Source organism: Jaculus jaculus, chromosome 5 (assembly GCF_020740685.1).
Source record: "Jaculus jaculus isolate mJacJac1 chromosome 5, mJacJac1.mat.Y.cur, whole genome shotgun sequence".
Lineage (NCBI taxonomy): Eukaryota > Metazoa > Chordata > Mammalia > Rodentia > Dipodidae > Jaculus > Jaculus jaculus.
Window position 1 is genome coordinate 7,299,737 of NC_059106.1, and position 25,484 is coordinate 7,325,220.

Consider the following 25,484-nt stretch of genomic DNA (forward strand, 5'->3'; position numbering starts at 1 on the left):
GCATCTGGCTAACGTGGGTCCTGGGGAATCGAGCCTTGAACCGGGGTCCTTAGACTTCACAGGCAAGCGCTTAACCACTAAGCCATCTCTCCAGCCCGTGTTAATTTTTATGCATGTGTATAGGTGCATATGTGTATGGAGGCCAGGGGTCAACCTTGAATGTCATCCTTAGAAAACTGCTCTCTTCCTCATTTTCTTATTGAATGTGTGTGTGTGTGGTGAGCAGCATGATTAGCATACGTGCATGTGTGTTCCTGAGAGTGCAGGTGTGTATGTATGAGTGTGCACCCATGTGTGCACTTTTGTGAAAAGGCCAGAGAAAACCCTCAAGTATCATTTCTTAGGCTTTATTTGTCTTTTTGGATGCAGAGTCTATCATTGGCTTAGAGATTGCCAACAAGACTAGATTGGTTGGCCACCACACCCAGGAATCTGCCTGTCTCTGCCTCCCCAGCTCTGGGATTATAGGTGTGTACCATCACACCTGGTTTTAAAACTCCTGTTTTGTTTTGGTTTTTTGTTTTTTTCAAGGTAGGGTCTCAATCTAGCTCAGGCTAACCTGGAATTCACTACATAGTCTCTGGTCTCAGGATGGCCTTGAACTCACAGCAATCTTCTTACCTCTGCCTCCCAAGGGCTGGGATTAAAGGCATGTACCACCATGCCCAGCTATTAAAATTCTGAGAGCAAGTGTGTGTGTGTGTACCAGGGCCTCTTTGCCACTGCTAATGATCTCCAGATGCATCTTTCATGTTTTGCATTGGACTTTACATGGGCAATGGGGAAGCAGACTTTACAAGCAAGCACCTTTAACTGCTGAGCCACCTCTCTAGCTCCATGGATTAAAAAAAATACTGTGAGGCCCAGATGGATTTACTGCTGAATTTTACCAGACCTTCAAGGAAGAGCTAACACCATTGTTTCCTAAGGTTTTCCAGGAAATAGGAAAAGAAGGAATTCTACCAAACTCCTTCTATGAAGCCAGCATCACCTTGATACCAAAACCAGGCAAAGATAGAACAAAAAAAGAAAATTACAGGCCAATCTACACATGCAAAAATTCTCAACAAAATATTGACAAACAGAATACACGAATATATCAGAAAGATCATTCACCCTAACCAAGTAGGCTTTATCCCAGAGATACAGGGAAAGTTCAATATATGCAAATCTATAAATGTAATACATTATATAAATGGACTGCAGGATAAAAATCACATGATCATCTCATTAGATGCAGAGAAACCATTTGACAAAATCCAACATGCCTTCATTATAAAAGTCCTACAGAGGCTGGGAAAAGAAGGAACATATCTCAATATAATAAAGGCTATTTATGACAAGCCTACAGCCAACATATTACTAAATGGGGAAAAACTGGAAGCTTTTCCACTAAAATCAGGAACAAGACAAGGGTGTCCACTGTCCCCATTTTTATTTAATATAGTTCTGGAAGTCTTAGCCATAGCAATAAAGCAAAAGTCACACATAAAAGGGATACAAATTGGAAAGGAAGAGATCAAGTTATCATTATTTGCAGATGACATGATTCTATACATAAAGGAGCCTAAAGACTCTACTAGAAAACTGTTAGAGCTGATAAAAACCTATAGCCATGTAGCAGGATACAAAATCAGTAGCCTTCATATATGCTAACAACAAGCACACAGAAGATGAAATCAGAGAATCACTTCCATTCACAATTGCATCAAAAAAATAATAATAATAAAGTACCTTGGAATAAACCTAACCAAGAAAGTAAAGAATCTCTACAATGAGAACTTTAAAACTCTCAAGCGAGAAATTGCAGAAGACACTAGAAAGTGGAAAAACATCCCTTGTTCTTGGATTGGAAGAATCAATATTGTGAAAATGGCAATCTTACCAAAGCAATCTACACATTTAATGCAATCCCTATCAAAATTCCAAGGACATTCTTCATGGAAATAGAAAAAACAATCCAAAAATTCATTTGGAATCTCAAAAAACATCGAATATCTAAAATAAGCAACAAAAATAAGGCTGGTGGTATCACTATACCTGATTTTAACCTGTACTACAGAGCCATAGTAACAAAAACAGCATGGTACTGGCACAAAAACAGACATGTAGATCAGTGGAACAGAATAGAGGATCCAGATGTAAGTCCAGGTAGCTATAGCCCCCTGATATTCGATAAAAATTCCAAAAATACTCATTGGAGAAAAGACAGCCTCTTCAGCAAATGGTGTTGGGAAAACTGGATATGTATCTGTAGAAGGATGAAAATAGATTCTTCTCTCTCTCCATGCACAAGAATTAAGTCCAAATGGATTAAAGACCTTAACATCAGACCTGAAACTCTGAAACTGCTAGAGGAAAAAGTAGGGGAAACTCTTCAGCATATTGGTCTTGCCAAAGACTTTCTTAATACCACCCCAATTGCTCAGGCAATAAAACCACAGATTAATCACTGGGACATCATGAAATTACAAAGATTTTGCACTGCAAAGGACACAGTGAAAAAAGCAAAGAGGCAACCTACAGAATGGGAAAAAATCTTCGCCAGCTATATATCTGATAAAGGATTAATATCTAGGATATACAAAGAACTCAAAAAGTTAAATAATAAGGAATCAAATATGCCAATCAAAAAAATAGGCTATGGAGCTAAATAGAGCATTCTCAAAGGAAGAAATACGAATGGCATATAAGCAACTAAAAAAAATGTTCTACGTCACTAGTCATCAGGGAAATGCAGATTAAAACTACATTGAGATTCCATCTCACTCCTGTCAGATTGGCCACCATCATGAAAACAAATGATCATAAATGTTGGCGGGGATGTGGAAAAAGAGGAATCCTTCTACACTGCTGGTGGGAATGCAATCTGTTGCAGCCATTGTGGAAATCAGTGTGGAGGTTCCTAAAACAGCTAAAGATTGATCTACCATATGACCCAGCTATAGCACTCCTAGGGATATATCCTAAGGACTCATCTCATTTCCTTAGAAGTACGTGCTCAACCATGCTTATTGTTGCTCAATTTATAATAGCTGGGAAATGGAACCAGCCTAGATGTCTCTCAACTGATGAGTGGATAATGAAGATGTGGCACATTTATACAATGGAGTTCTACTCAGCAGTAAAGAAAAATGAAGTTATGAAATTTGCAGAAAAATGGATGAATCTGGAAAGGATTATACTAAGTGAGGTAACCCAGGCCCAGAAAGCCAAGCACCACATGTTCTCTCTCATATGTGGATCCTAGCTACAGATGATTGGGCTTCTGCTTGAGAAGGAAAATACTTAGTAGCAGAGGCCATTTAGTTTAAAAGGAGATATAAAGGGAAGAAAAAGGAAGGGAGGAGGGTATTTAATAGGTTGATATTGTATATATGTCAGTAGAATGAGTGAGATGGGGAGGTAATATGATGGAGACTAGAATTTCAAAGGGGAAAGTGTACGGGGAGGGTATTACCATGGGATATTTTTTATAATCATAGAAAATGTTAATAAAAATTGTGAAAAGATAAAAAAAAATACTGTGAGGCTGAAGAGATGGTTTAGAGATTAAGGCACTTGCCTACAAACCCAAAAGACTTAGGTTCGATTCCCCAGAAACCACGTAAACCAGATGCACAAGGTAGCCCATGCGTTTAGAATTTGCTTGCAGTGGCCGAATGCTCTCTTTCTCTCTACCTGCCTCTTTCCCTCTCTTTGTTTCTCTAATAAATAAATAAAAATAAAATGTTAAAAACAAACTGTATTCTGGAGATAAAACTCAGATCCTTATGCTTACACAGCGAACATTGTACCACTGGAATGGGTCTGGAGCCTGGGAGCACTTTTTCACCAGTAACCAGTTGATTAAAATTTTAACGCTAGAGACAGAATCCAGGGCCTCCTGCATGCTAAACACAAACTCTTCTACTGACAGCCCTACATATTCATTTATTCATATAAACGCAGAGACCTGTTTTTGCCAGGCCTCTATTCCGAGCCAGGTCCTCTATCAGACACAGGAAGGGATGAGAGACCAGAAGTGGCCTCTGTTTAGAACCGAGTGAGGAGTGTGACAGCATAAATGGAGCCTGGGCGTGACAGGCTTTTACATCTGCTTTTCAGCACCACAGCCAGGATCTACACCAGGCCCTTGGCTGCACATAGAAGGGCCGGTGTCTGTTTTTTCCAGTACTCAACTCTGATGAAAGTGGATGGGTCCAGGGGGCTCTGAGAACTTTTGAGGGGATTGTCAACTCTACAATGGGCTCAGCCTGTCAAAGGAGCTGTCACCTGGGCCAGATTTCTAAAGGAGAATGGGAATTTACAGAGTGGCCAAAGGTCAGGGAGAATGTTCAGAGGAATTATCTGTGCAAAGGCCCCAAAGTGCAGAAAGACGGATGGGGAAGCTGCCGGGCACCTGAGAGTCACTGGTGCATGCACTCACTGCAGCTGTCCCTGGGGGTCCTGACAGTCCAGGTCATGTCCCTGAGTCCCCATACCTGACACTGGAGACCCCAACCTCAAGAGTCCACAGAGGGTCTAGTTAAATGCCTGAAATATAAACCCTAAAACCCTGACCCTGACACGTTGAACCTGAGATCTCCACCTTAGATGTCCCAAGGGTTGGTCTCATTCCTGAGTCCCCAACTCTGAGCCCTCCACCCTGATAGAATTTCATCCTGGAGGAGCTGGGAAGATTGCTCAGTGGTTGAAGGCATTCATTTGTAAAGCCTACTGGCCAAGATGCAATTCCAAAGCCACCCACATAAAGTCAAACTGAAAATGTGGCACAAGAATCTGGGGTTCCTCTACAGTAATGAGAGGCCCCAGCACCCACCCCACCCCCACCACACACATATACAGAGAAACACAACACCAATAAATAAACAAAATTTTTAAAGAACTTTCTTCTAAGAGCATAGGAGAGGAGGCATGGGAACATGCCTGATGAGTCTGTAATTTTGTGGCAGGTCTAATGACCGAGCCTCTTGCATTCAGTGATGAGTTGAAAGAAACACAGCTTAGGCATCTGCACATCTGCAGCTCTCAGCTTTGCCACAACACGGGCCTCACACTCCAAGCTGTGGAAAAGTCAGTTAACCATGAACTGAGCACTGGACAATATTTCATTCTCACTAAGGATTAGAGCTTAGGTTAAGTACTAAGTCAATCAAAGGGAAGAAATACATTTCAGGGGCTGAGAGATGGCTCAGTGGGTAAAACACTTGTCACACAAGCATGAAGGCCTGATTTCAGATTCCCAGAACCCACATGAATGCCAGGTGGGCATGAAACCCATCTATAAACCCAGCCCTTGGGAAGCAGAGACAGGGTTCCCCAGGGCAAGCGGGCTAGCTAGGCAAATCAAAGCAGTGAGCTCTGAGCCTGGGTGAGAGACCTCATCTTAAATAAGATGGAGAGTTGAGGAAGATACCTGCACCCATGTGTATGTGCTCACGGGCATGCACACATACACACACTTTTTAGGAGCAAAAGTGCCCCCATCCTCATACAATTCAAACAGTTCTGAGGAAAGACTGCCCGGAAACTGGGCCTTGTGGATTCAAATTCCGGGCAGAAGGGCTTCTCCAACACACTGGCTGGTATTATCAGGGGTCCTTGTTCTGCCAACACTTACTGGAAGAACAGTTAAACACCGAAGAAAATGAAACAAGATCTTCCAAGTGTTCAAAGTCATTTGAGCTCATATCCAAAGGTCTCAGTGGCTGGCATTTCATAGCTGTGGAATTAAACAAATGTAATTTGTGGATCCTCCACAAGGTTAGTAATGAAATGTAACTTTAAATATTACAGCCTCTGGAGAGATCTTACCATTTCTACATAGACTAAATTAGATAAGAGTATCCTGGATGTCTCATTAATTTTTATCTACCTGAGAGACAAGATTTCCTTTGACATGTCTGAAGGAATTCAGTTAATGCCATTTGCTTCTCAGCTACCTTCAGTGAATTCTAAGAGTGGTCTTCTTCCTGACCCATGTTTCTGGTACTTGGGTGTTTTGAGATGTGTGAAATTTTCACAATGCATCTCAGAGGTGGGAGTCAAGAAGTTAAATTACAGATAGAATTCTGCTGTGGCATTGCAAGTTGAGACCTAGGGGAGAGTGGGAGTTGTGGCTCTTGACTTCTGGGCTTTCTGGAGCCCAGTTTCCAACCCTCCATGTTATGATGGGCAGAGGTTGGGTTTAGGTCTGGGCAAGACAGAGTTCTGGTCAAAGACAATGGTCACTGATCACTTTCTTTCCTAAGAGCACAGCTGTCTGTTCCAAATATATTCAAGGCATGGAGTGCTAACCTTTGTATTGGGGGTCCTGGAGATGCTAATTTCTCTTCACTCCTGTGAAAAGTTGATCACATTAGTGGCCTCACAGATCAGCATATTTGTTCCTTTGGCTTTAAAGGCCCCTTAGTCTATGATTGAAGCCATGTGACCTGCCTTGGCAATGGAGAGATGGGCAGGAGGAAGGCCTTCAAAAAGTACTTTGTGTTTTGCTTTATGCTCCTCTGCCACTCCTATTGAAAACAAACACAGAACAGCAGAAGGCCACCCAGGGCCAGTCTACTGAGGGAAGATGAGTGCCATGTACAAGGGGAAGACTCAAAGAATACAGCCCAGGGTTCTCCCCTTGCCCATGAGGTTATAGTAGACCAACTCTCAGCCCCACCCCATATACTTGTGAGAGAATAAGAGGCAAGGGCAGAAGAGGCATTGTGCAACTTACCCCTGAGCCTAGGCCCCAGCCAGTCTGTAGCTGAAGGGACCAATGGGTCACCCTCTGGTTTGGGGGTGGTTCATTAAGCAGTTATGGCCAGTTATAGAACACTGGGAACATGAGCAAAGATCGGAGTAGCTGTAAGCTCATCCGTGTACACACACACACACACACACACACACACACACACACACAAGCTCAAATTTTGGGGCTGCTATGAATACTCAGGTAATGTTCTTGGCATTGAGTAGATCAAAAATTAGGAGTCATATCACTTATTGCCCTACATCTATACACACAGATGGCCCTCTCTTATCTTTGTCCTATGCAAAATAGTTCTTCCTTTCCTATCTGATAAAATGCAAAGTTACTAGTGTCCTATTCAAAAGATTATCCATGTCTATTCCCGTGATTCACTTTCTCAACTTCCACAGACAGCTTCGCTCAGACGGTGACAACTGAAGGAGAGGCAACTAGCCGAGTGCGCATGGCCCTTGAGCACGCACAGCGCTGCCTCCCAAGTCTGGACCTGGATGAGTTACAAATGTGATTTCATTTGATTCTTCCTTCTGGGTGATCACATCCTGCTGCAGATGAAAGCATATTGAGGCTTTGCAAAATTAACAATCTTGTTTCCAAAGTTGCAGGTTGAATTTGCAGCAAGACTATAATTTCTGCACATAATTGCATGGCTGAAGCTGGAAATTCTCAATTATTTCCATTAACTTCTTTCTTTTTTTTTTTTTTTTTTTTGATGTAGGGTCTCACTCTAGCCCAAACTGACCTAAAATTCACTTTGTAGTCTCAAACTGGCCTCAAATTCACAGCGATCCTCCTACCTCGGCCTCCTCAGTGCTGGGATTAAAGGGGTGCACCACCATGCTTGGCCCAGTAACTTCTCAATAGGAGGACTAGGTCTGGTAACACTGAGGAGGGTAGTGTTTGGGATGCCAGCCAAAGGTCTGAGAACAACAAAGCAAGCGTTAGTCAGTCAACGTGAGCAATCCTCCTGATATCAGCATTTACCACTTGGAGAATACTTACTAAAAGGCTGATCAGAGGAACCAATGCAATTGATATGAAGGCAAGAGCTCAGATATTAACATGTCCTTGGAGAATCAATTCATTGAAAATTTATGGGGAACAAATAGATGAGCATAGGTGTCTTCCAGTTCAGAATCCGTGGGCCACGATGGAAGAGGCTTAGTAAGTTAAAAAGGCTGCCATGGACCAGTACTGGAACCTTTCTCCTCTTCTTACACTGTGATGGTTACTGTGTCAACCTGGAGTCTCGAATCACCTTGGAGACAAATCAGGTCTGTGAGAGCGTTTCTAGACTGGTTAATTGAGGTAAGAAGACTAGCTTTGGGCAATGCTATTCCATGGGATCCTGAACTGAATAAAAAGGAGAAAGCTAGGAGTTGCTGAGATCACTCAGCAGGTAAGGCACTTGCCTACAAAGCCTAACAACCCGTGATCGATTCCCCAGTACCCACATAAAGCCAGATGCACAAAGTGGTTCATGCACCTGGAGTTTGGTGTGTCCATTCTCTCTGTCTCTCTTCTATTTCTCTCTGCTTTCAAATAATATTTTTAATTTAAAAAAGAGAAAGGTAACTGAGCACCAGAATCCTTCCTCCCTGCTTCCTGACTGTGGAGGCAATGTGACCAGCTGCCTCACACACACCTGCCACCATACCCATTCCACCATGATGGATTGTGAGCCAACCAAACTGTGAGCCAGACAAACCTTCCTTTTCAGAGTGTTCTATTACAGCAATGAGGAGAGAAACTAACATTGTAATAAAGAACAAAATGCATAGAGCTTTCTTGTAAATAAAAGTAGTTTCCCCTCATGTGAAATAATCTGAATCATAAAATGGCAAAGGAGTCTAAAAACCATCTATACTATTACATTTTGGCAGTGAAAATGAACTTTAATTTTGAAATGAAAATAATTTCACAGAGAACCGGACAAATATTTCCAGGTAGATTTCATCCTTCGCCCCTCCCCCAAGGTCAGTGTCTTGGAAAATGATAGAACAGCATTAAAACCAGGAAACTGAAGGAGCTACAGCGAGAGCTGTAGAGGACACGTGTGTGCTTTGAGTCTTTGCTTAATCACCACAGCTTAGTCTCCTCAGCTCCCCTAATCAGCCACACCCCACATGCTTGCCCTTCCTAACCCAGCCAGCATCACCCTGTGGTTCATGTCTGTTTGTTATTTCATGACTGACCAATATGAGTAATCAAGCAATGCTTGCTATTTTGGGATGGCCTTTTTCCTTGGCAGAACTTCTCTGAGATTTACCCATGTAGCTGTATGTGTCAATAGTCTATGACATTTGATTGCACCACATGTTTAACTACTCCCCCATAGAGTATGTTCAGAGAGCTTCCAGGATGAGCTATTAACAAAGGGAGCTGCTGAGACAGTAAGTATGCACAAAGTTGTGCCTGGAGACCACTTTCTATTCCTCTAGGATATGCAACCAACAGGGTAATTGGTAAGTCTCATAGAAAATTCATTTGTTTCTTTACAATTTTTAGTGTGTCGGTGTGTGTCTCTGTGTGTTTTGTGTACACATTGCAATGATATGTTCTGTATGCACATGTGTGTACATTATAGGGATATGTAGTGTGACCATGTGTGTGTACAGTGTAGTGATAAGTAGTGTATACAAGTGTGTTCAGTATAGTGATATGTAGTATATGCATGTGTGTGCACAGTTTAGTAATATGTAGTGTATGCATATGTGTGTAATATATAGTGATATGTAGTGTACGCAAATGTGTACAGAATAGTGATATGTAGTGTGTGCAAGTGTGTACAGTATAATGATATGTAGTGTATACATGTGTGTACAGTACAGTGATATGTAGTGTGGGCATGTGTGTACAGTATAGTGATACATAGTGTATACATGTGTGTGTACAGTATAGTGATATGTAGTGTATGCCTGTGTGTGTACAGTATATTGATATGAAGTGTGTGCATGTGTGTGCACAGTATAGTGATATGTAGAGTATGCATGTGTGTACAGTATAGTGATATGTAGTGTGTGCATGTGTGTACAGTATATTGATATGTAGTGTGTGCAGTATAGTGATACATAGTGTATACATGTGTGTGTGCAGTACAGTGATATGTAGAGTATGCATGTGTGTACAGTATAGTGAAATGTAGTGTATGCCTGTGTGTGCAGTATAGTGATATGTAGTATATGCATGTGTGTGTACAGTATATTGATATGTAGTGTATGCCTGTGTGTGCAGTATAGTGATATGTAGTGTATGCATGTGTGTGTACAGTATAGTGATATGAAGTGTATGCATGTGTGTGCACAGTATAGTGATACATTGTGTATGCATGTGTGTGCACAGTATAGTGATACACTGTGTATGCATGTGTGTGCAGTATAGAGATATGTAGTGTATGCATGTGTGTGTGGTATAGTGATATGTAGTGTATGCATGTGTGTGTACAGTATATTGATATGAAGTGTATGCATGTGTGTGCACAGTATAGTGATATGTAGTGTGTGCATATGTGTACAGTATATTGATATGTAGTGTGTGCATGTGTGTGCAGTATAGTGATATGTAGTGTGTGCATGTGTGTGCAGTATAGTGATGTGTAGTGTATGCATGTGTGTGTACAGTATATTGATATGAAGTGTATGCATGTGTGTGCACAGTATAGTGATATGTAGTGTGTGCATATGTGTACAGTATATTGATATGTAGTGTATGCATGTGTGTGCAGTATAGTGATATGTTGTGTATGCATGTGTGTGTGGCATAGTGATACGTTGTGTATGCATGTGTGTGTGGCATAGTGATACGTTGTGTATGCATGTGTGTGCAGTATAGAGATATGTAGTGTATGCATATGCATGTGTGTGTGGTATAGTGATATGTAGTGTATGCATGTGTGTGTACAGTATATTGATATGAAGTGTATGTGTGTGCACAGTATAGTGATACGTTGTGTATGCATGTGTGTGCAGTATAGAGATATGTAGTGTATGCATGTGTGTGCAGTATAGCGATACATAGTGTATGCATGTGTGTGCAGTATAGTGATACATAGTGTATGCCTGTGTGTGCATAGTATAGTGATATGTAGTATGGGCATGTGTGTACAGTATAGTGATATGTAGTGTGTGCATGTGTGTACAGTATAGTGATACGTAGTGTATGCATGTGTGTACAGTATAGTGATACATAGTGTATACATGTGTGTGTACAGTATAGTGATATGTAGTGTATGCATGTGTGTGCAGTATAGTGATACGTAGTGTATGCATGTGTGTGTGTAGAGTACAGTGGAATGTAGTGTATGCATGTGTGTGTGTGTATAAGTGTTCACAAGAGCATGCCCACATGTGCTTACCCCATGCATGTGCAGGCAGAAGCCAGCAAAGGTCAAACGTCCTTCTCTTCTCGCGCATCCATGAATACGTTTCCCCTTGAAAATGGGTTGCTGCTCAATCGGGAGCTGCTGTCTGTCAGCAACCTCCTGCAACTCACTGGTTTCCATCGCCACAAACTAGGGCTACAGACATGAGTGGTCATCCCAGGGCTTTTATGTGGGTTCGGGGAGTCAAACTTTGCAATCTCCAGTCAGAAAGGGCCTCTTGCTTAAGAGGCAAGTACTCTTTTCTGCTGAGCCATCTCCCCAGCCCAATGGTTGGTTTTAAAAGGAATTGATGAACTGTTTTCCAGGTTCTGTCTCTGTTATTTCACAGGACCCGCAGCAATGGGTGTGTGCGGAGCCAGTCGCCCCGCAGGCAACGCTGTTCAGTCTTAACGGCGTGCGCTTCTTAGCCGTTCTCACAGGTGCTTAGGGTCTTTATCGTGGTGTCAGTTTGCACTGAGCTCCCGGCTAATGACACTGAGCATCTTTTTGTGTGTCTACGTACCATTCATATAATGCCTTCGGTGAAATTTCTATCCATATTTTTTCCATTGGCTTTTGGATTATTTGTGTTTTCCTATTAAGTTTTCAGCTGTTTTATATAAATTCTAGATACCAGTTCTCCACAAAATAAGTTATAAGCAGATGATATTCTCTCCCAGATAGTAATTTGTGATTTTTTAAAGAGAAATAGGTTTCAAAATTTTACACTGGGGAGAGTGACTCCTTCCTTATATTGCTTTCATCTCTCCTCTGGCTGTTCAGAGTACTTATCTCTTCATACAAATTTGAGAAGTCTTCTCTGTATCTACCAAAACACTCTGTGGAAATTGTGGCAGGAATTATAATAAGCCTACCTATAAATATGGGGAAATTACATCTTTTATTCTGCTAAATTTTCTAATTTGGGGACACCATGTATGTATTTCATGAAGCACTTAGATCTTTGATGCTTTTATCAGCATTTTTAAATTTCTACCATATAGACTCTATACATTTTATTCTAATTATACCTCAGTAGTTCAATTTTGAGCAAGCATTGCATTTTATGTGGGCTTTTGCTTGTTCCCTGTCCGTGCATAGACTTACTATTGATTTCTATGCATTTGTCTTGACTTTACTGAATTAACTCATTAGTTCTAGCAGGATTTGCTCTGTGGCTGTTGTTGTAAGTTATTGGTATCTCCTGTGTAGAAAATTACATCTACGAATGGAAACAATTTGCCATGGTGTGTGCCGTTTATTTATTTTCCATGCCTTGTTCTAGTGGCAAGAACTTGCAGAAACATGCTCAGTCTATGTGATGAGAAATGACATGCTTTCTTTCTTCCTCATATGAAGGAAAAGTGTTCAGTATTTGTTTTAAGGCAGGGTTTCCCTTTTTTGCCCTGGCTGACCTCAAACTTGCAATCCTCCTGCCTTTGCCTCCCAAGTGCTGGAATTATAGCCATGACCCACCATTCTCAGCTCAAGAACTCAGCCTTCTTTTCAAGAAAGAAAATAATATTTGCCACTAATAAAAAAAACTTAAAACTAACAAAAATCATAAGGTAGTTATATGTAAGAAAAATCAAAACTTTACAAACAGAAGTTATTGAGGACTCCATCCTTAACTTCTGATTTTCTTTATTTATTTGAGAGAGGGAGCATAGGCAGGCAAGGACCTATCGCCACTTCAAACAATCTCCAGATTCATTTGCCACCTTTTACACCTGGCTTTATGTGAGTACTAGGGAATTGAACTCAGGTCCTTGGGCTTCTCGGGCAAGTGCCTTCACTACTGAGCCATCTCTCCAACCTGGTGGCATAACATTTTATGATGTAAGTAACTATGCCTTTGGAAAATGTAAATGTGGTATAGTATTTTATAATTTTTGACCTTTTTAACAATTTTCCTACATGAGTTCAAAATATTTTAATCGTATTCCCCTCCCATTACCTTCGCGTGTCCCCCCTCCACTGAACCCTTTCTTCTTTCCAACTAGTCCCTACTATGTGATATTTGTGTGTGTGTTTCCTCATTCTACCACTTATGTCAAAAATGTTGATGGGCTCAATATGGAGCAGGTCTTGTGCAGGTAGCAACAGCCACTGTGAGGTCATGAATCTAATGGCCATTTCACGTCCAGAAGATAGTGTCCCAAAGTGCTCCTCTCCTTCCTCTTCCTCTGACATTCTTTCTGCTCCCTCTTCAGCAACACTTCTTGAGGCTTAGAAGATGTGATAGAAATGCCCCATTTAGCACTAAGCATTTATAGTCACTTTTCTCCACACTGTGACAAGCTTGGAGTCTCCCCAGTAGCAATTACCATCTGCAGAAAGAAGCTTCTCTAAGCAAAGGTGGGGGCAGCACTAATCTGTGGGCAGGAACACATTCCACATATTTCAAGGCCAGCGTGATGGGCACAACATACCCATTTATTCAAACAACAGTAATGGCGTCTTCCATGTGGTCTATGACCTTCCCAGCCATAGGCTTTTGACTAGGTTTTCATAACAAGGCATGAATTCCCTCCTATGGAGTCAGTCTCAGATCCAATCAGGGAGCAGTTGGTTACTGCCCCCCACCAACAGTCAAGTCATTATTGCACCCATGGACTCGTCTTTTAGTCAGTTGTGTAGTATTCATAATGGATTTTAGTACTGGGTAAGACTGTGGTGACTTTTCTCCCCAAGCAGGCTGCATAGCACTTTCCAGCACTGTGACAGCTTACCACCAAGGAGAAGGTGTCCAGCTCAGTCCAGCTTGATTTCCCAGTGTCCTGCTACCAAAACATGTGGTGTCTTCAGAAACAGGGTCTTAGCATCTACTTCTGGTGGGCAACCAAGAGCATTGGCAACAGCCTGTATGGGTTCAGCGGCCTTGGGAGCCTCCGTGACCAATCACTCACTGGAGTATTTCCCACTTACGGAGCTGACAACCTATAGCTTCAGAGAGCAGCATTACGCACCCCCACAGGATTCTTTATTATTATTAAGAACATGTTTTGTATGGCTATATCATGCGTTGGTGCCATCTTTTCCTCCTCCCTGTCCCCATTCCTCAGGGATCCTTCATCAGTTGGGTTACTGGTATTCCCCATGGGGTCGTGAGTTATGCATTGTGGGAGCAGCAGTCAGTTATTTTTGGAGGGAGGGAATGCCCCTGGGCATGATGTCCCAACCTGTGGCTCTTACTGTCTTTCTTTCCCCTCTTCTGCAAAATTCCCTGAGCCATGGTGGGTGAGTTTTAAGACTACTTCAGCAATGAGCTATTAGGAGCCTCTGGATTTCTGCTTTGGTAGGTACTGAGTGTCCTCAGCGTCTGTCTCCTTCACCCTGGGGCCCGGTCATCAGGCTCACCATGGAAGCCACACACTTGCTCGTCTCCTCACTTCCTCTGTGGTTTCTCCTGGGCCTTGGCTGAGATACAAGGGTGGTTTATCTCCTCAGGTCTTGATACCTTCTGCAAAAGAAAAACAGATTCTCCAATGGAGAGTGGAGTCAGCATGGGTTAAACAGGGTAAGCGTTATTAATTTAGGGAGGGTTTGATGGATGTAGCCTCTCTTTTAGCCGAAGACTAGTGGGAGCTTGACAATGGAGGAGATAATCTGTTTCCATAGGATTCAAACCTGGTTCTCAGTTCCAGACGTAGGTTCCTTTCCACTGAGCAGATCTCTTAGCCAATCAGAAAGCCACTGGTTCCTCACCAATGCTGTGTGTCACCATCACACCGGTGTGTACTTCTTATCAGACTGTTTGCTTCTGACTAGCTTAGACCCCCGGTTGCTCATAACGTTGTCGGTCACTTTCCCCCCATAGCTCATGTTTTGCTTCCTGCACTGGATGGGCTGACTGTCTGGGGACTGGCTCTCTTCTGGGTTTCAGCCAAGTCTCTCCATGCTCTTTGTCAGCAGCATATGTTGTCCTCAGCAATAGGATCTTACCTTTTACCTCAGGCAGGAGTTCCAGGTCTGAGCCAAAATGCTTTAAGGTTAGGCTCGCTCTCTCTCTCTCTCTCTCTCTCTCTCTCTCTCTCTCAAATTTTAATGATAATTTTTAATTAGCTAACAAAGAAGTAGGGGTGTCTCTTCGGTTTATTCACATCATTTTTAGTTTGGCTAACCCTCCCCAGGTCCCTCCTCCCTGCCATCCCCTCCCCTGGCCCTAGTTAAACTTCTCCATGCCCAGTATTCCACCCTCAACTTGCATATCTCCTCTCCTCTTCCATCAGGCTTTTCCCTCATCCTCTCCATGGTTCCCTTCTAGCTTCCATGCCTCCACCAATTCAAGTATTCAGTCTTTTTCTCCCAGGTACGGTGTTAGCTGTAGATGTTGTTAAGTGGCCTGCATTTGAGCAAAACTCCTCTGCTCCTAATAAACTTCAAGTCAAATGCCTTTTTGAAGTATGTCAACTGCTATGATTTTTTTTCTGTACATTACTATGGTATATTAAATTGATTTCTTTTAATACTCACCGACTTTTGCATACCTAGAATATATCCTGCTTGGTGGAGGGCTATAAATATACTGTTGGAATGGAAAACTTTTATTAACAAATTTTGCATCTGTTTTCCGGATAAATATTGCTTTTTAGGAGTGTGTATGTTTGTGTTTGGTATTAATAACAATTCTGACCACAAAAGATTTGGCAAGGCTTCCCTTCTCTTCCATTTTCTGGCATATGATGTCAATTTTTGTTTTTAATTTTTGCAGTGAAATCACATGGCCCTAAACACTTGGGGAGAATTATGTAATTATGAATTCTACTTAGTTTGTGCATATGGGAGTAAAAGTTATCTTCTTACATTGGCTGAATTTGAGTAATTTGTAGACTCTTTAATTAATTGATCTATCTATTCTGTTATTCATAAACTTGTACTTATTCATAGTATTTCCTTTAAAGTTTTATTTTTTATTTATAAACAGAGACAGAGTTGGGGGGGGGAGAGAATGGGTTGGTGCACCAGGGTCTCCAGCCACTGCAAACAAACTCCAGATCTATGTGCCACTTTGTGCATCTGGCTTTACCTGGGTACTAAGTTGTTGAACCCAAGCCATCAGGTTTTACAAGCAAGCATCTTTAACCTCTGAATTATCTCTCCAGCATGTGTTTGATGAAGCTTGATGTTTGAGGCATACACACTTGGGATTTCTAAATACTCGAAACATTGGTTCATATTAGCATTGTGCAAAACACATGTTTATATCCCTCCTACTTTTATCTGAAATATTTAGCTGACATTAGTACAATCACATCTATATTTCTTTGATGAATGTTGAAATTATATGCATTTCCCATACTTCTACTCTCTTGTGATATTATGTTTAATTCTTGAATTTCTTGCTTATAGTATATTTGGGTCTTGTTTATTTTACCTTATTTGCTAATCTGTTTATTTTAGTAGATTTAGACCACTTACAATTGATATAATTACTAATATAAATTTACATCTTTCATTTTATTATTTTTATTTCAGCCTTTTGTTTTTATATCTTGGCTTTTTATTTGGCTTCTGTTACTTGAATAATTGTGAGAGTATCATTTTTATTTTTTCACAGTGATTCTGATGTTCATGTGGTTTTAGGTGTGGTTTTATTTATTAACATTCATATATATACATAACCACAGCCTGCTGGTTTTGATATCAATGTCTTGCCACTTTGTCTGAAGTCCAGAAACCTGGCTTCCATTTCTGTTCCTTCTTCAGTTTCTAAATAAAATTGCCTTAGTTTTTTTTAGACATTGACTACCACATAAGATTGTATCATTTTTGATATAGCCATACAATATTTTAAGGAGACTCATAAGGAGAAGTATCATATATCATGTTTATTTCCGTTTTCACATACTCCATTATTTTTCTTTCCATTATGAAGGGCCTAGGCTTCTTTTATTTTTCTCTGTTTGTAGAGAAATTGTCCGTTAGTCATGATTTTGGAGTAAGCCTACTAAAAATAAATTCTCTTAGCTTTTATTCACCCAAGAATAACTTTACTTCCCTTCATTCTTGAAGGACGTCTTCATTGATATAGGATTTGGGAATGACAGTTTGTTCCAGTAGGCACTTGAAAAATGATTTGCTGCTGTTTCTGCCCTTCATTATTTGAGATGAGAAGTTTGCTGTCATTCAGTATGTATTCTATAAGAAATGCATCATGATTCTCTGATTGCTTTTAGGCAGTGCTTTAACTTTGGTTTTCAGAAGTTTGTGAGGTGTCATGGCATGAGGTTTTTTTTTTTTGTTTTTTTTTTTAGTACATTTTTACCTGGAGCTCTTAGCATCTTGAATGTGTAGATTAGGTCTGATGTCATATTTTGGAACTTTTGAGCAACTCTTTTATCAAAGGGAAACAATTGGCTTTGTGTCATATTTTGGTACTTCATGAACAATTCTTTTATCAAAGGGAAACAATTGGTTCCATGTCATATTTTGGATCATGTGAACAACTCTTTTATCAAACGGAAACAGCTGGTACCCTGCAACGTGTTATGTGGCTAAGCGAAGCTGCTCCGAAGGCTGGGTGTTTCAGAGGCTCTTTAGATGAGGTACTTTGAACTAATGCCTTTATCAAGGTGTGATTCCATCAAAAGTCAGGGTACATCCATATTTATTTGTCCTTAGATTGGAGATGCAGATAAGAAACCAATTTCCAGAAAAAGTGAGTCCTGTCTTGTTTGTAAAACTGGCAGAAATAACTTCTGCACTTTGCAAACATTAAGAACAAACATGTGCCCTATTGTGGGAAGTGGGAGACATTCTCAGTTAGTCACTGGACTCAAATATGAACCTCATATATTTCCCATTTTCCTCATTTAAAAATGAACTGGAAGCTCACTTATCTGAAAGAATTACCAAAGTGTCTTCCAGTCTATAATTAAAATAATTTCTCCTTGAATGGATGTTTGGGTTTCCTCACATACCCTTCCTCACAGTCAAAAGACAAAGGAAATGTTTAGCCAGCAAGACTATGGAGACTCTTGTTCAGGTGGCTCAGTGGTTACTGCCAGCGGAATTCTGTGAACCTCAGTGAAGAAAAGGCTGTTGTTTCTGGTGCTCTGTGCTGTTTTTCTAGAAAAAGGAAGATACAATGAGAGCACAGATTCCACAGGCAGGGCCATGAGAAAAAGTTTCAGAAGTCTGAAGGCAGCTGAGCCTGGTGACCCCAACCTTTTAGGCTCTTCCCTGACCAAGGTAGTAAGAGGCATCCTCTCTCCATACAAAGACAGATTTAGAAGTATGAGAGAGATTTTAAGATATTTTGAATTTAATGAAAATATAACTTATCAAGATGGGAGCAGGTAAGGTAATATTTAAAGAAAATCTGTTCCATTAAGTGTATATGGTAAGAAGGAGGAAGAAGAAGAGCAGGAAAGATGAAGACGAAATAGCCAGTGACAATTGCTTGAGCTTATGTATAAGGGACTTATGGAACATAAACAACTTGAAATTAAATAGAGAAAATTAATAGTGATTGGAAGATAAATCAATGAATTTGGAAGTAGGAATGGAAAATAACAAAATCCAAAGCCCGGTCTTCTAAAAGATTGATAAAATTGAAAATCAACTTGCCAAGAGAAGATTTCTCTGTATAACTTACTTGTTTTATTTACCAAGGATGGGCCTCTAATGCGCTCCTAGAATGCCTAAAATTTTATCAGGATGCATTATATAATATAGATAGATAGGAAGATAGATAAGAAGATAGATTGATTGATTGATATATGTGGATTCTATGTGTTAATATTGTATTAACATCTATAGTTTCTAACAAGAGAAAAAGATATAAGACTTAAACTATTGACATCAGGAGTAAAAGAGGTTGGCCACTGATGATCACACCAAGCTCCAGAGGACCGGAGGGGAGCACTATAAACACTTCATGTGCACAAATGTGATGACGGAGATGATATGGACCCATTTCCAGGAAGACCAAGACTATTAAAACTTACTCCATGAGAAATAGACAACTTTAAAAGTCCATATCTACTAAGAAAATAGAAATTAATAATTCAAAAGATAAATCTTTAAGGTACTGCAAGCCCTGATGATGCCACTAAAGAATCATATCAAGTATTACAGGGAAGTTAGTACCAATTCTCCACCATCTCTTCTGAATGATAAGAGGAAGAGGGGAATGTGTTCCAATTCACTTCTTGACAGTCACTAGTCTAATAACAAAATAGTGGGGTATAGAAAATTACAAATGTTCATAAGGTTTTAGCACACAAACCCATGAATACATGTGTATATATATTATCATGCATCATGACAAAATTTGGTCCATTTCAGGAATGACACAACATTCATAAATTACATAATGGAAGTCTCTAATATTGTTAGACTGAATAAGAAAAATATATATTGATAGATGTTGGACAGCATCCAACATAATTGAAAATGCATTCATAATAAAAAGAGCCAGCAGAAACCTCGGATTAATAGAAGATCCTCCCTTGAACTAATAAAAGGGATATATAAAAACATACTGAAGGACTGGAGGGATGGCTTAACTGTTAAGGCATTTGCCTGCAAAGCCAAAGGACCCAGGTTCGATTCCCCAGGACCCACATTAGCCAGATGCATAAGAGGCACATGCATCTGGAGTTCATTTGCAGTGGTTGGAGGCCCTGGCATGCCCATTCTCTCTCTCTCTCTCCCTCCCTCCTTCCCTCTCCCTCTCTGTCAAATAAATAAATAATAAAATATTTAAAACATACTGAAGCCTTCCCACCTAAAATGGAAAAAAGCAAGACATCCTCCCTCACCTTACCAATCAAACACTATCATGGAAGTGTTATCTAGTACAATTAAGCCAAGAAACAGAAATAAAGAGGAAAGGATCCGCACAGAAGAGACAAAGCAATGATTACTCCATGGAGCCATTGTTATCCATCGGAAACCACAGAGAATCTATTTTTTAAACCCCTAGGAATTGTAAGCCAGTGCAGCAAGGTTATAACATACAGGGCCAAAAACCTCTAATTGTAAAAATTAATTGCTTTCCCATATATCAGTAACAAGCAACCAGAATTTGAAATTAAAGAAACGTTATCTTTTACAACCTAACAAAAACTGAAACACACAAGCATAAATCTAGCAAAATATGCACCGAGCCCTGGTGGGCTGAACCTAGGCACAGACCCGCGATTGACTCAGGAGCGAGAGGAGCGCACAGAGCAGCACAAAGGTGAGGTGCAAAGGCTAAACCGAGTGAATAAAGCAGGACAGATGCCTGGGCGACCTTGGGCTTGGTGATGGGTTTTTAGCTGTAACACCAAAAACATTACTCATGAAATGATAAACAATGGTTTTCTTTTTTTTTTAATTGTTTATTTATTTATTTGAGAGCAACAGACAGAGAGAGAAAGACAGGTAGAGGGAGAGAGAGAGAATGGGCACACCAGGGCTTCCAGCCTCTGCAAACGAAGTCCAGACGCGTGCGCCACCTTGTGCATCTGGCTAACGTGGGACCTGGGGAACTGAGCCTTGAACCGGGGTTCTTAGGCTTCACAGGCAAACGCTTAACCACTAAGCCATCTCTCCAGCCCAATAATGGTTTTCTTTATTAAAATTCAAAACTTTCTTCCAGAAAAAGGTATCTTTGAGGGAACAAAAACCCCAACATTTGTGAGAAGACACTTAGAAGCACCAAGCTTCCCAGCATGTGCATGACTCTGCTGTCAGGTTCAGTGTGACCTTGTGAGGCTGAGTGCATGACCATACACATTGGGCCAAAGCCCCAGAACTTATAATGCACCCTATAAGTTGAAATGTATGCAAATGTCTAGCATGTATTTAGGAGCCCATGGAGATAGCTCAGTGGGTAAAGTGTCTGCCTCGCAAGCATGAAGACCTGGGTTCAATTCCTAGAACGCACAGAAAGTTCTGGGAATGGTGGCTTACACCTGTAATCCCAGCACCGAGACAAAGGGATCCCTGGGGCTCACTAGACAGTCAGTCTAGCCTACCTGGTGTGCTCCACGCTAATGACAGACCCTGCCACAAGAAGTAAAGAACGGTAGATGGCATTGCTGTCGGTACTAAGCAATGACACCCAGGTTGTCCCCTGACCTCCATGCTCAAATGCACACACATGCACCTACACACACACACAACAATTAAATTTAAAAATAGTAAAAGTTTTTTTAAAAAAAAAAAAAACACCTGAAATATATTTAGAAGGTTTGATGGGGAGATGGGTCCCTGGGCGTAATACAGCTGGCAGTAGAATTGCCTGTTGTGACATCTACAACTGCAGTCTCACTGGAGGGGGCCAGAAAAGGTTCTGCCCTAAGTAACTCTGAAAAGGTCCCTGCACAGTAGGACTGAGGACAAAGGGAAGTGAAAGGCACTCTATCATGGCAGGGACAGTTGCCCACCAGGGCACAGAGTAGAGGTTCGGAAACCAGCAGCCATGTGTGCTGAAACCAGATAGTAGCCGGTAACCAAAGGCAGCTTTCTCACTGTGGGAAACAGCAGAGAAGGGGGGTGGCATGATCCACATGGCACTTGACTGGAGTTGATGTATTAATGTTTAGCTTGACGTAGTCCAAGTGGACGTACGTAGAAAGATTATTTGACAGATAGCCACATACATGAGGTAGTGTTCGTGTGTGAATTCCCCTGCTATATCATCTGAGAGCGCCTGGAAGCAAGCTTGCCCATGAGTCAGAGTGCCCAGTGCTCCCTCGGCCCCTGGCATTACTGGGCTTTCCTTCCACTCTGTGCCCAACCAGGCATTTTCATCCTCCCGTGTTTTCTTTTTTTTTTTTTTTTTAAATTTTATTTATTTATTCATTTGAGAGCGACAGACACAGAGAGAAAGACAGATAGAGGGAGAGAGAGAATGGGCGCGCCAGGGCTTCCAGCCTCTGCAAACGAACTCCAGACGCGTGTGCCCCCTTGTGCATCTGGCTAACGTGGGACCTGGGGAACCGAGCCTCGAACCGGGGTCCTTAGGCTTCACAGGCAAGCGCTTAACCGCTACACCATCTCTCCAGCCCCCGTGTTTTCTTTATCATAACAAGCAGGCACAGAGCTCTATCCCAAAACATTGCTGTTATTAGACTGGATCTTCCCCGCACTCACTTTGAAAACACTGATAAAATAGAGCAATTGCACCAATCAACGTTGTGAGCTGAGTGATACTTGATCCCAGTCTGATATGTTCCAAGACTGAAAGAGACTGGAATCAGGACAGGCAGGACAATGTAAAATGATGATCTAATTAGTGGTATAGTAAAACCCAATAACAGATAACAAAACCTTGCTTACTGATGTTAAATTGCTTGGTCTCTGGAAGGACTTATTGGTGCAATTTGGTGCCTTAGGAATATAGTAAGGACTCTCCCTAGAGCAGCAGAAGCCTTTATATATGTACTTACAAACATTAAAGTAAGGAACTGAAGAAATTGGAATGCGGTGTGTGGGAGGACGTTGGCAATGCTAGAGACCCCAACTCAAGATGAAGGTCCTGCCCAGAGGCCACCCGGATGAATTTCTCTCTTGTCTGAGAACCTGGCCATGGCTCTGCTGAGGTAGCTGCCTTGCCAAACAGGCCCAGTTTTCCTGAGGACCCACTCCATCCCCACTCTCCATGTAACTGGACTCTGTTCCCAGGGCATCTCTAAAAGTGAGGTGCAAGATGTGATCATTGAGGAGAATGCTACCTGCCAAAATAACGAGCAGAAATCTGGAGAAACCAGGGAGCAGAAACTGAGGGCATAGGACGATGGTGGGATGGATTAGACAGGGTTGTCAATGTGGTCTCCCCAGCAGAGTTTCTGCAGTTAATGTTACGGCTTGGATAGTTTGATCTGCTGTAGACACGGGGACTAGATGGTGGACCGCCGGACACAGACCTGCTTTGGTCTCACACAGAGGAAGAAGTGGGGAGTTTGGAGTGTTAGAGTGGGTGTGCTATCTAAGGCTCCCTCACCACCCACCACCACTGGGGGGTTCCCGAAGGCAAACTTTTCACCACTATGAAAACCAAATTGTGTGGGGGGAGCCCTGCACCCTTAGTCTCTCTCAACAACTGACCAGATCTTACAATGATAACCACAGTCACTCAACAGGTACACTGAAATGCAACGGAAGTGAAGTGGTGCCAATCAGTACCCAATGCAAGGTGGGTGTGGTTACCATGAAGGACAGCCGGGTCAAAACAGCTCTAGGAGGTAGGCAGGAGGATTGTTGTGAGTTTGAGGCCACCCTGAGACTCCGTAGTGAATTGCAGGTCAGCCTGGGCTAGAGTTAAGCCCTACCTTGAAAAGCAAAATAATAAATTAATTAATGAATGCAGATCATCTCCCAACTGAAGGATGGTGTGGGTATTCAGAAGGAATATAACTGGAAAACTTGTGACAAGGAAATTTGGGGAATAAACTTCTGGAGAAGTTTCTCTGAATAGGAAGGTCCTTTTGGGGGGTAGGGACAGGGATGAGGGTAGGGATGGTAACAACATGTGCTCTTTACATACTCAGTATGTCCGTAGCTAATAGAAAAAAGTTGGAAATAAAAACAAAACACGTAGATAGGGCTGGAGAGATGGCTTAGTGGTTAAGGAATTTGCCTTCAAAGCCTAAAGGCCCAAATATGATTCTCCAGGACACATGTAAGCCAGATGCACAAGGTGGCACACACATCTGGAGTTTGTTTTCAGTGTCTGGAAGCCCTGGTGCTCTCCCATTCTCAATATCTCTCTCTCTCTCTCTCTCTCTCTCTCTCTCTCTCTCTCTCTCTCTCTCTCCCTTTATCTCTCTGTCAAATAAGTAAATAAATAATATATATTTTAAACATATAGATATTTGTGTCCTTTGTGAATATTCACTGAAGTGTGAGCTCAGCAGAGGAGATCTTGATAACCAAGAGGACAGGATGACCCTCTCTGTGACTGTAACTCAGTCTATTTCCCCAAACATCCTCCCCATCTCCCAGTGGGCTCATCAACAAAGTGACCATGGTGGCCTCGGGTGGATGACAAGGCACTGACATAGTCACAAGGCCAGTATGACTACAGCCACTGCTATGAGCTCAATCTACCAGTAAGAAAGACCAGCCCTGAGCCACCAATGTCGTGACACTGTTCCCTAGGGCACCAGCAAGCTATGTGGGTTGATTACATCAGGCTTCTTCTGTCATAGGAGGGGCAGCAGTGAGCTCTTACTGGAATATAAATTTAGTCTGGATGTGAACTTGCTTAAGGACTCCTACTCAGGTAAATCCAGATCCTTAACTACAGCAAAGACAAGACTTCAGACAAATCAGAGTGAAGCAGAGTGTTGCAGTCAGGTTCATGTTGCTGGTAGAAATCACAAAACCAAGAGCAGCTTGTGGGGGAAAAAAAGAGGTTTATTTTGAGTTACAGGCATGAGGGGGGAGCTCCATAATGGCATGGAAAAAGATGGCATGCGCAGAGGGTGGACATCACCCCCTGGCCCACATAAGGTGGACAATGGCAACAGGATAGTGTGCAAACACTGGCAAGGGTACACGGGCTATAACACCCATAAGCCCGCCCACAATACACTGCCTCCAACAGGTGTTAATTTCCAAATCTCCATCAGCTAGGAACCTAGCATACAGAATGCTTAAGTTTATGTGGGACCCCTGAATCAAACCACCACATTCTGCCGGGCGTGGTGGCTCATGCCTGTAATCCCAGCACTTGGGAGGTAGAGGTAGGAGGATTATCGTGAGTTTGAGGCCACCCTGAAACTACATAGTGAATTCCAGGTCAGCGTGAGCTCCAGTGAGACCCTACCTCAAAAAAACATAAAAAAAATTCCACCCCAGCCCCCATAAATTGATAACCATGCATGATGTAAAATACAATGCACTCAGTCCAACTTTAAAAGTCCTCATAATTTTTGTCAATCCTAATGATGTTCAAACATCCCTATAATCCAAGATCTTTTAACTGAGCCATAATACCTAAAAATCCCCCCCCCAAAAAAAAACCCACAACACAGAATAAACACACTGCAAAAGATGGCATTGGGTATAGCAAAGAAATATCCAACCAATGCAATATTTAAATAGGACAAACATCAAACTCTGGCTCCAAGTCCAACAACTCTGGTCAGTGACAAATCTCCAATTTCAATAATTCTAACCAGCAACACATCTCTGGAGTTCCATTTCTGCCCCGCTATCCAGGCTACTCACAGTCCTAGGAAACTTCATTGGGGCCAGCAGCTTTCCTTAGCAGCCATCTTGTGCTCCCAGCATCTCCACTGGGTCTCCACTGCAATCCACGCTTCATCCTCATGGCCCCATGGGGTCTCCATGCAGGCATCCAGAAAACCTGCTTCACACTGCCCATGGCCGTTTCCAAAACCCAAGACCATGTTGCAACTC